Raw genomic sequence first — 12096 nt, forward strand, 5'->3', positions numbered from 1 at the left:
GACAACAGTCCGGTTAGGGAGGCGAGAAGGAAGAAGGTTTTAGAGTTACTGCAAAGAAAGAATATTGCAACAGAGGTAATTTTTTAGTGATTGTATTTTTTTGCAGTTTACTAAATTCCTTTAAACATGTGAAGAATGACTTATTGAGGTATCCTATCCTGGTGCCCAAAGTTTAAGTGATAGTGCAGGCCATGGTGAGGAGGTTCTGTCATCGAAGGCTAATCGTGAAACAAACGTGCCAATGAATGAGGCTGCATCTGTTTCATTGGGGAAGCCAAAAAAGAGGAATGCTGCGAAAAAATCAAGGTGGGCTTCAGGTCATCAAACAAAAGAGGGTGCACCTGTTTTGTCGGGGAAGCAAAAAAAGAAGAATGCTGTGGAAAAAAGAAGGTGGACTTCACATCCTGAAACAAATGTGCCAGCCAATGAGCCTGCATGTGATTCGTCGAGGAAGAAAGAAAAGAAGAATGCCACAGAAAAAACAAGTTTGACTTCAGATGACGTGACACGTTTGTCATCGAAGGTGACTATCTGTTGGCTTGTCCATATGTGTGTTTTCATTGTATAGTATGCTTTGCATTGCATTGTGTAGTATGTTGACTATTTCATCCATGTCATTGTAGACTGATGGGGTCCGTGGAGGGAGCATGGACTATCCCGTGGTATTGGATGACATAGAATGCAGTGTGCGAAAAAAATTAAGTCGAAAGCCTCGAGCATCTGTTATGTATAAGTCTGTTTCGTCAAAGAAGCTGAAGGAGATGTTGAATGAAAAATTGGGTACATGCAGTGCCGAGAAGATTGTGGAGCATTCTCATGACTTGGGCCAGACGATGGATGATACGAGCAAAGAATAGTCAATGCAGTTGCCTGATGACACCGTGTGTACTTGTAGTGTTCCCGAAAAACCAAGTCCAAAATCTCGGACATCTGTTAGGAGGAAGAAGGTGAAGGAGACAGTGATTGAAAAACTGAGTGCATGCAATGGTGAGACAATTGCAGAGCACTCTCCTCAACTGGGGCAGAGGTTGGAGGATAGCTACAAAGATGAATAGGTAATGCGGTGCCATTGTGCATGACATGTAGTGCTATATCATGACATGGTGTGTTATACTATATAGTAACTCTTTTTTTATGTAGTTGGCTGCGGTATTGGACGAGAAACTTCAGAGGTCTATTTCGAGGGAAAAGCTGAAGGAGACGGTGAATGGAAATTTGAGTGCATACAGTGGCGAGAAGATTGTAGAGGAGTCCACTCAATTGGGATAGACATTGGAGGATAAGAGTAGAGATGAACAGGTATTGTGCTCTTCTTTTGGATAACAGGCGGTGAGGGGCAGTGTTATACTAGAGAATTTTTTATGATGTTGTGGTTTGTGTCCATTATCTGTGTTCTTATTTTTGCCTTAGTCGTGTAAAATTCATCGGCCTTCATCCAGTACTATTTGTAGGCATATGGGTTTAATGTGTACTTACACTCTTGTACAATGTGTCACGTTTTGTAGCATAATTCGATAGAAACAAGCATTGAGAAAGAGTCTGGGGGAAATGATGATGGATGTACAAATGCAGACCGTGACCGCGATGGGGGCAATGGGCCGGGAGAGATAGCTACTTTGGTACTGTTGTACTACATTGGCATGAATTCATTTGACTATGTTTGATCGAGATGTGTAAAGAATTTTATTTAAGCAACTGTGTCCACTCGTTACTGATGCAGGCAACCATGGAAGACAAAGAAGAGTGCGCCAATGAAGATGCTCACGCTGTTGTTGTTGGAGTTGAATTCCACTACTTCTGGATGGGGCAGTGGTTGGGGAAGGCGTTGTTGATGACCTAGGGAAGGGTGTAATGTGTCATACTATTCCACTCCCATGACATTGTGCTAAAGTTTGCATCATCAAAGTCTTTGATGCAAATGCCCAGTTGCCTTTCCCAGGTCCTTTTGCTGATGTCTTGTCGGATTCCCTAAACTTGTGGGCAGTGTGGCCCATTGAAGACCTGGTCTGTTCCCCACCCTTGGTAAGTTTTGAAGATGATAAGATCCCTTCCTCCATCTTCTCATTCCATCCTTTACCTTATTTCAATGGAATGAAATAGGCAGCACTTGTATGATGTCGTTTGTATGTGGCAGGATAAAGTTGGCGAAACTGTCCAGCCACAAAAAGAGGATGTTAAACGCGGTCCTGTGATTAGATGGGTAAGTCACAGGCTGCGATCACTTGGCATCACCCCTCCCGAGTTGCATAAGAATGAGAAGAAGCATAAAGTATTTTATGGTGCCGTCAACTCCATTGCGCAATCCAAACAGCGGAGGCGATAATATTCTTTGATCATAGTTGTTGTTCCTCTTTCCAAATATTTAGAGCGAGATACTGTGGTGGAATTTCAGTCTTCATAGACTTTATTCAGATGGGATTTGGAGATGTTATATTGACATGGCTTTTACCTTAGCATAGTTTAAACCCTCTGAATTATTGTTTGTCTTAGATGAATTATACATTATTATTCAACCTTTCTTGCTATTTTAAGCACCTTTCCTATTATTTTAAGCAAAATAATTGTAAAGGCTTGATTTCTTGGACTCTTTCGTGGTGATCCTGCACCATCAACTACCCTTTAATAACTTCACAAACCTTTCTTTGGTGCACAACATTTTTAATAATGATAGTGGATGGTACAATAAAGTCGATGATAGTCGTTTACTGTTCAAGTTTTGTTCAAGGTCTCTTATATGTTGCATATGCATAGGTTTTGTTATTGCGTACCAATTAGGTCCCTGCAACTCTTTTACGTATACAGATGAAGTGGAATGTTTGATTGAAATTGTGAACCATGTGCTCTTTCCACTATAGCTTATGACAGTTGAATATACCATTGTTATTGTTTGTTTTTGAACATTGAATCTGAAATGAATTAACAACAAAAAAATAACCAAAAAAAACAAAAAACTATTAAAATACACCAGACTTCCGTTATAGTTTCATGGCATACGTGTAATAAGTTGGATGTAGGATGAGGAGTGCTGACTGATGGAGTTATCTTCCCAAAACATGGATTCCCAATTGGCAGGTAATCTAGCATCCAAGTGCCCAATTTAGTGAACATGTCAACCTTACCGAACATGTTAACTTTTTGTATCGTGCATAATGGTATTCATTCCAAAAAATGCAATAGATAGTAGTTCCTTTCTTGTTGGCATAAATTATTGTTTCCTGCATTTTTTATGTTCTCTTGCCCACCTGTCTATAGATACTTTTTTTTGGCATTGTTTGCAGGGATGGCAATGGGAAGACCACGGACAAGAAAAAGAAAGGGTGTGGAAACATCTGTTCCGCAGAACAGAACGCCTGCTACGAATTCAAAGGTGAATGGGATGGCCGATATTCTCACCTTCGAGGACAATTTAGGGAAGTCTGCAAGACAACCACCACTGCCCTTTGTAGACTGGAATGATGGGATAGACACAATGAAGTTTGACGCCATGCAAGTAGAACTGCTAACACAGAAGGTCAAAATTGCCCATACTGAAAATGAAAGGCTGAAGGGGATTGTTTCTGATCTTGAATGGAGACTCACTAAAGTGAAAAAGAGATGCACCGAACTCAATAAGAAATGCACTAAACTCAATAAGAAATGAATGGAACTCAATAACAAGGTCATAGACTTGGACAATAAGAATATAGACCTTGAGCTGGAAGTGCATTGTTTGTAGATGGCAAATGAGAGACAGGAGGTAGTTCGTGAGGCGTGTGCTAAAAATAGCAAAATCATAAGTGACCAGATGCAGGGGATGCTAGATGTTTGTGCGCAACATGCTTAGTACTGGAAACAGAGGTACGCGAAGGTGTTTTCCTCTGTAACCGATGAAGATGATGGGAATGATGTGCCTCCCCTTACTCCAACCACTGGGGGAAACAAAAGTCATTTAAATACTCAACCTCTGCCTCTATAATAGGCTTGCACTATTACGAAAGTTTTCCTCTTCAATAAAACACCAGCAGTGGTGCAGACTTTTTGTCATCAGACATATTCTTTCATTTAGGAAGACACTTTGTATGCTTCATGAATGGTTATTTTCAATAAACTTGATTGACCGAAGTTTTTCTTTTTGGTTCTTTTCTTCAGGAGCCCTTCTTGAACCAGTCACTTGAACCAGTTGTAAAAATATATTAAGTGGCCATGGCACCTTGTCAAAATAAATAAAAAATAAATAAATGTGATTGACTTCACTTAAACAACAATGGTTAATGATTGGTTTGTTGTACACTTTTTCATGCTTTCTGAATGGTTCTATGTGGCTTCTATGATGAATGGACTTCTCTTAATAAGTTAATATGACTTCCCAATAAGTGTTTGCAAACCAAGGTGGGTGAATCTATACCTAAAACGTAACTTTAGGTTAAAAGATTTTTTATAGCGGATTTAAAAGAACCACTAATTGTATGATGGCAATTTTTTTTTATAGACTGAAAAAATGCTTATTTATAAATGATGGATAAACTGAATCACAAGTACATAAGATAGACTGCTCAATGACTATTATTCTTCATAAATATTAAATATAAATCAATGGGTATAAACTATTAAAGCTTTACGACACGAAAGGTCTGTAATTATTAATCTTGCTTGCAGTCTTTGCTTGTCTTCATCACTTTAAATATAGATCAATGAGTATTAACTATTAAAGCTTTACGACACGAAAGGTTTGTAACTATTAATCTTGCTTGCAGTCTTTGCTTGTCTTTATCACTTTTTTTCATATAACCTCTTATATGTAGAGTGCTCCCTCAACATAAACTCTATTTGATCTTCATTCAGTTTAGCCACATCTAAGTTTAGTTTTCTAGTGATTCTATGGTCAGTCTTTCCAACTTGTGTCCAAAAGCTTATTCTCTGTCAACCAGTGTGGGTGTGTATCTTGGCTTTAGGATAGATAGCCCATTGTAGAAGGGACGCATCTATTCTGCCTCCAAAAACATGCATGTTAGTCATGCATTTTACAACTCATTTTTGTAGTTAATGCCTGTGATTGACTAACCTGTCGCGTGTTAGTCATGCGTTTTACACCGTCGATTTTGCAATAAACGACTGTGATTGACTAAACTATCGCTAACATGTTCTACGAAAGGTCTGTTTTGGAGGCAGAATAGCTTCAGTCGTTAATTGCAATATCAACGGTGTAGAATGCTCGACTAACATGCGTGTTCATCAATCTATACTGTCATTTTCGAGCCAGCCAGTACTGGACTTGCAACCATTAGTTTCGCATGTTAGCTAAAGGTTAGTCAATCAAAATCGTAAATGTCACATGTTTGTGCACAGTTAGTCATTCACAGCCATAAGTTTCGCGTGTTACTGATAGGTTAGTCAATCACAGCAGTAAATTTCGCATGTTTCTGATAGGTTAGTCAATTGCAGCAGTAAATTTCATGTGTTTCTGAAAGGTTAGTCAATCGTAGCAGTAAATTTTGCATGTTTCTGACAGGTTAGTCAATCGCAGCAGTAAATTTCACATGTTTGTGACAGGTTAGTCAATCACAGCAGTTAGTTTTGCATGTTTGTGACAGGTTAGTCAATCACAGTAGTTAGTTTCAATGGCGTGTTAGTCTAGCTCACCGTTTTGCATGGCAAAAGGAAAAGTCCGCTAGCCACTAGTCAAATCGCAACCGTTAGTCAACCGCAGCCATTAGTTTTGTGTTTTTTGGTAGGTTAGTCAACCGCAGTCGTTAATATCTCATTTGTGTGATAGGTTAGTCAATCGCAGCCGTTAGTTTTTCTTTTTTGTGATAGGTTAGTCAATTGCACCAGTTAGTTTCACGTGTTAGTGAGAGGTTAGTAATCAGCCTTCACAACCGCTATTGCAAAATCGACGGTGTAAAATGCCCAACTAACTTTTTTGGAGCCAGAATAGACGCGTGTTGTTTAGAGAAAGGATTATTTTTATTAGATTTAAATTAAAATATAAAGTGTATTGCTTTGTAGACAGAGTGCATAGAAACAAACATATAAATTGTAACCATAACCGAGACAAACATATAAATTGTAAACATAACTGAGACAAACATATAAATGGTAAACGTTTGAGACAAATGACGTTCAAAGATTGGCTATGTAACCATAGAAATTAACTATTTTATAAATAATAGCATAGTCATATAGGACCAGTTATACAATTTTAATTAGAGGACCTCCTCTATGATGGGAATCTACTCTGTATCCTCACAAACCTCCCTGCTGGCCGTGGACTACCATAACCCGTGAAAATGGGGGTGTAGTCCATAATAAGCAGGTTCCATGGAAAGAATGCCATGACATCCTCGATACTGTCATCAGAGAAAGGCACCAGGGACCGTCCACGTCTCCAACGGGGTCTGTCAACACAGATTATGTGAATCCGAGGGAGAGTGACTGGCCAGTATGCAAGGGCAAAATACACTAGCCATAGTCGCCTATACAAAGCGACCATCAACGGAGTCGACAATCTGGTGAAGGAGATCATGTCTTCTATGTGGACCATGTACATATTATCATCGGTATAATATCTACCCATTCGAATGGTCCACTCAGCGGCCCATCTGGGAGTTATTGTTTGGATAATATCCGAAACAATGATATCCGAGAGGCGTTGAAATAAGGCAGACTCCTCGTCATTCTCTGCCAATATCTCTAGCAGTGTGCAGATACATACAATAAGAGTGTTAGTAATATAACTATAGCATTCAAGAAATGTAAGACATAAGAGTATCAAGCACTCAAAAAATGCAAAACATAATCACACCATAAGAGTATTAATTATTTAACTAGAGCATTCAATAAATTGAAGACTAAAAGGGTAATACTAAAAATTAAGTTGCATAAAACCTGCGCTTGTCACCCGACATGTATGTGAACGCCATTTAGAGATAAAATAGGGCAAAAAAACAACGGACCTGCATACAAAGATACATTATAAAAGATGGTTAGGGACAGTTATAGTAAACATTACAATGCAACTACAATAAACAAAGTTGTTCCATATTACGCAACAGGTTGAATGAAGAATGGCTAAATATCAAGGGACATCAAGCACATATATGACATAGTTACAAATAGAAAGTTTGATCTGAACAAATAATACCAAAATTAGTATCAACGAGGATCATTGTGTGATCCCTCTCCACGTAAAAGACCATCAAAAGCCAATCACTGATGAGGAGTCCTATGGCTAGGTGTTGAGGGGGTGTCGAACACTGTCACAGATAAGTGTGTATCACTTTCACCGACTACAAGACACAACGACTAAATAAACGCGTGCAACATTCACATGTTTAGAAACCACTTACAGGTGACACTAGAGTACCAACCTGTATTAGAGACAACCGATGCAGTGGCAAGGACATGCGGTTCCCGTTCTTGGTCCAAATGCCTCTTTCCCCTTCTCCTCCTAGAAGTCTCAAAGGGAAACTCAAAGGTGAGAGGCTGTTGAACATCATGACAGATCTCACTCCTACTACTATGCCTATGTTGTCACCGATTGCGACGACGGAGCCGACTTGCACTGAACCAAGGCTGCATATGTTCGGTGGTTGTATTGGCTAGATCGGTAGATGGTCTAGAATCAAATGACATGGCACCGACATTCTGAAGATCAGCCATGAACTTATCTAGATAGCCTACAAATTCCATTAGTTTATCGCCTGAAACCGACATTGTTTGCGACAATATGTTTAACTTTCTGTTTGCTTCGTTCCACATTACGGTGTCCACATCCTCTAAATTTGTATGTGCATTATAAATGGTGTTAACGACAAGTTTAGGTGTTGGGTTTTCATTAGTATTAGCAGATGTTAGAGTCGACATACAAATAGGATCTGTATGAAACAAGATCTTAGGTGAAGTACACATCTTTTAAGTTAGCAAAAATCAACATTCATGAACATCCACTTACCCGGAACATGTGAATCGTGGAATGAATTGTTCATCATTGCAACAACCTTCAACACATGCTTGCACATGTTTCCTCGCAAACTCCACGCACATTCACAGATGTAGAAGTGATCCCCAAATTTCCTAACCACATACCAGTTGCACGAGGACTGACTTTTCACCCAGTACCATCTAGGAGTAGGGTTGTTTGGAACACAATCGGCATCAGGAATTGCCTTTTCCCTCTCCATACTAGTTTGCAAATGTGCCAACCTGTAGTTTTTGATAAATCCAAAATGTTGCAATTCTCGCTTATGCTGGTAGAATGGTTCCACTTTATACACAAGTATAAAATACAGATTGTCCATCCTTCTCGAGCACGTCTTTTTATCATCTCTTAGGTGCAGTGACTTCAATTTACCATGGTATGATTCGATGGCATTATTTGTGTCCTGGTTAGCATGAGCGAAATTCCTAAAGTTTTTTGCCCACATAGCTGGCAAAAATAAAAATAAAATTGAAATAAAGAAATTAAAAATAGGAGTAGGATGTCAACTACCAAACGACAACCAAAATGGGTAACAAGTCATAAAGCCACCACTCAAATGTAATGTCAAACTCACCGATACGGCCTTCTCCTTGACACCATGTGCTGTAGAAGTACTCTAGAAAATGTGGCTGATCACTAAATTCGGCAAAGAAAGTGTGCAGCTCCTCCACCGTGCTCTCTTCACTTTCATGCATTGCCATCATTATCGCCCCTAGATGGTGAAAAATGTCCATTTCTCTTTCCTTCGTTGCATACTTGTATATGTTCTTCAACCATGCTCGACACACGTGCCAAATACAAAGTATGACACGACATTCAAAAATCATCCTATTATGAACAAAATGTTTAATTGGGCTGAGGCGGGAGCGTGGTCATTTAAAATAAAACGTAAAGCAGTGCACCATACTGTTTGATTTCATGTAGCCAAAATATCACTCTTGCACTTACTGTATGGCTTGAATCTCTGCACTCGCATCATCTGTGATAAATGCATTGATCCTCCAGTCAAGCCTCTTTTCCTTTCCTCATCTCCACAACTCCATCAACCACATTTGGATATCCTCGATCTTGTTCCTTGATGTCACAGCCCATGCAACAGGAACCCCCAATTGCTGCTCGTCGAAGATGAGACATGAATACAATTGATACTATTTTAAACAACAAACATGAAGATCATGATCATCCAGGGATCAAATGGGCTGCATGAAAATAGGTTAAGTTCGAAGAGACGTACCCCATATTTGTTTGTTGCGAATGTCGAATCCATTGAGATGATTGAGTCATGCGAGAATTGTACCATCATGTCAAGCATCCAAGCCGTTTGTATTCCCATAACGAAAGGTCTGTTGGCACCTTGTGGCTGCTGGAAAAAAAAGAAATTTGCCTCATCCTATTTTTTCCATTCTAAGATGCTAGTGGCATCATGCACATGCTTTCGTGACCGAATAGAATGGACCCTCGTCACCGCGTTCATAACATCCTTGCACATCACGAATGAATCTCTCTTCTTCAACATGTCATGAAAAATGGGATCATCAAGATGTCGGTCCACAATAGCATCAACACTCACATCCATCAACAACAACCTCTCTATATATTCTTTGCATTCATCGAAAAGGTTTGGTGCAAATTGAGAGCGCAGCTCATTGCTGGTATCATCGACACCATGACAAGCTTCACCATTATTGTCTACATGCAACGGTTGCTTGAATATCAAGATGGCCACATCTGGCCTACCATATAACACCTTAACAATGAGGTGGCATGTACATCCTCTTTTTTTTCTGATATGCCTGCGCACGCTTCTTATTCGGTGACTTCTTCCTGTTGTCTTGTGGTCCATATGAGCACCAATACCTTCAAAAAACAACTCTCCTATTAACAACAACAATCGTTATGTCATTAAACATAGACAAAGAATATGAAAGAATGTGTCTACAAACCTGCTATACATCTTTGTTGTGTGCGTGTTGTGCAAAGCACTATCATGCTCACTATGTTGCTTTCGGAGGAATTGGGTTTCAACATCTTCGTGCAACGATTCCCCTCTCATGAATGCATCCAATCTATCCAGTGGAATTGCTACACAGAGGTCTGTCATTGAATCATTTTTGACACAAATTGGCATCCACTGAATATCCCTTGAACAGAAATGACGCAAACCTTCACCACCATCTTGAACTTCCAATACCATAATGTCCTTCCATTTTCGGTGTTTTCCCATTCTTGTCCTGCACATATCGCAGAAAGAAAGAGATATTGTAAACAATAAAAAGCCACAGTGATTATATCTTCAGTGTGATACTGTTTTGAGATATTGGTTGATGTCAAATGTGTTTGCCATGATATTGGTCGCTTCGCACAAATGACCAAATCTACTTTACTATTAGATCTTCATCCTACCCATCCTGTTAGCACATTTATTTACAAAATAGTTTTGTGCTATATGTGGACACTTTTAGTTTCATCATAAGAGCATTTAGTGGTGATATCTTGTAGTATCTTCATGAAAAAGCATCACTTCAGCATATTTAAGGGAATGTTGAGTGATATGTTGAGTGTTCAACAGATCTTATTTGGAGCTATAGTAGCCGAGGCTGTTTGAAATATGCCTCCAATCCACTTGACCTTTCTTCATACTCATCAGTTTAAATCTGACCGATGAAATAGTGTGAAGAAAATTTGTGATCTCTATCGGTAGGCACAACCTCTATCGGTTGAAGGTGGAGGTGGATGGTTCATTTGTTCAAAAATGTAAAATTTTAATTATTGACATAAGTACTCTCCATGAAACAACACTGGCAAGCAAAATATAGAATATCGACATAACATGTACCGATAAATCAGAGTGCGGATTCATTGGGAAGAGGCACTTATGAACCTATTGTTGTAACTTGTAAGGATAAGGCAATGCGGATCATGGAGTTATAGCATCGGCAGATCGGAAGTAATGAGAAAAGTCTATCCCAATACCTGATGACTGAAGGGAACTGAAGGCGGGCCCATTGGAGAAAAAGACCATATCGGGATAGTGCAAAAAATAGTTAGATCAATTCCTGATGACATGGAGAATCGGAAGGCGGAACCATCGGTATTACCTAAACTGATTAATCAAACTCCGAAGCATAAAGCATAAAAGTGCATCAGAGACTCATCAGGACTTCGGGAGGAATAGGAAAATGCTATTCTGACCCCCTATGAAGATAAAAGCACCTGCGGGGATATCGGTGTAAATTATACCGATAAAGTAAAAATGCATTAGGACTCATCGGGACATCAGAAGAATAAATTTTATGCTATACCGAGTCCCGATAGGACTATTAAGGTGGATGTAGAGTTGCTAGGAATTCTTCGGAGTGATTTATGCCGATAATGCGGGTGACTTGGTCACAATGCGGACTGGTATATTGAGATCATCAAGGCATTGGAGGGACATAAATTGAACTATGCCAATACACGATGGGACATATCAGACTATGTTTCAGCTATCGGGAGGGGTCGGACGAGGCTATTCTAGCTCCAAAAGCTCCAAAAAGGTAGTACGGAGGGACTAACATGCATGTTAGTCACGCGTTTTTAACCATCGATTTTGCATTTAACGGCCGTGATTGACTAACCTGTCACTAACACGTTGTACGAAAGGTCTGTTTTGGAGCCAGAATAGCCACGGCCCTCCAAAACAGACCTGTCACATAGCATGTTAGTGAGATGTTAGTCAATCGCAACCGTTAACTACAAAATCCACGGTGAAAAATGTGCTACTAACATGCGTGTAAGTCAATCCATATCTGTCTGGGCTGCGTCTATTCTGAAGGTTTAGGGTTTTTTGAAATTTATGCTTTTTATATTTTGAAAAAAGAGTGGCGGGCCCGGAATGAAGGTTAACATACAATATCTTTTGGTCGATCCAACGGCCCACATTGTTTCATAAAGGAAAGATGGTCGGAGTTTATCTTTCGCGAAGCAGTGAAAGGGAAGTGGGCCCAGTGAGAGGATGACGTGGAAAGTAAAGAAGGTGCATCTTGAAAAGGATCCAATGGTCTGCGTTAGTTCGGTGGGCGAAATAGCGTGGAGTTTATCTTTCGCGAAGTGGCGAAAGGATGGTGGGCCCGATAGATTGGATGGACTAGGGATTAAAG

This window comes from Cryptomeria japonica, chromosome 8, assembly GCF_030272615.1.
Source record: "Cryptomeria japonica chromosome 8, Sugi_1.0, whole genome shotgun sequence".
Classification (NCBI taxonomy): Eukaryota; Viridiplantae; Streptophyta; class Pinopsida; order Cupressales; family Cupressaceae; genus Cryptomeria; species Cryptomeria japonica.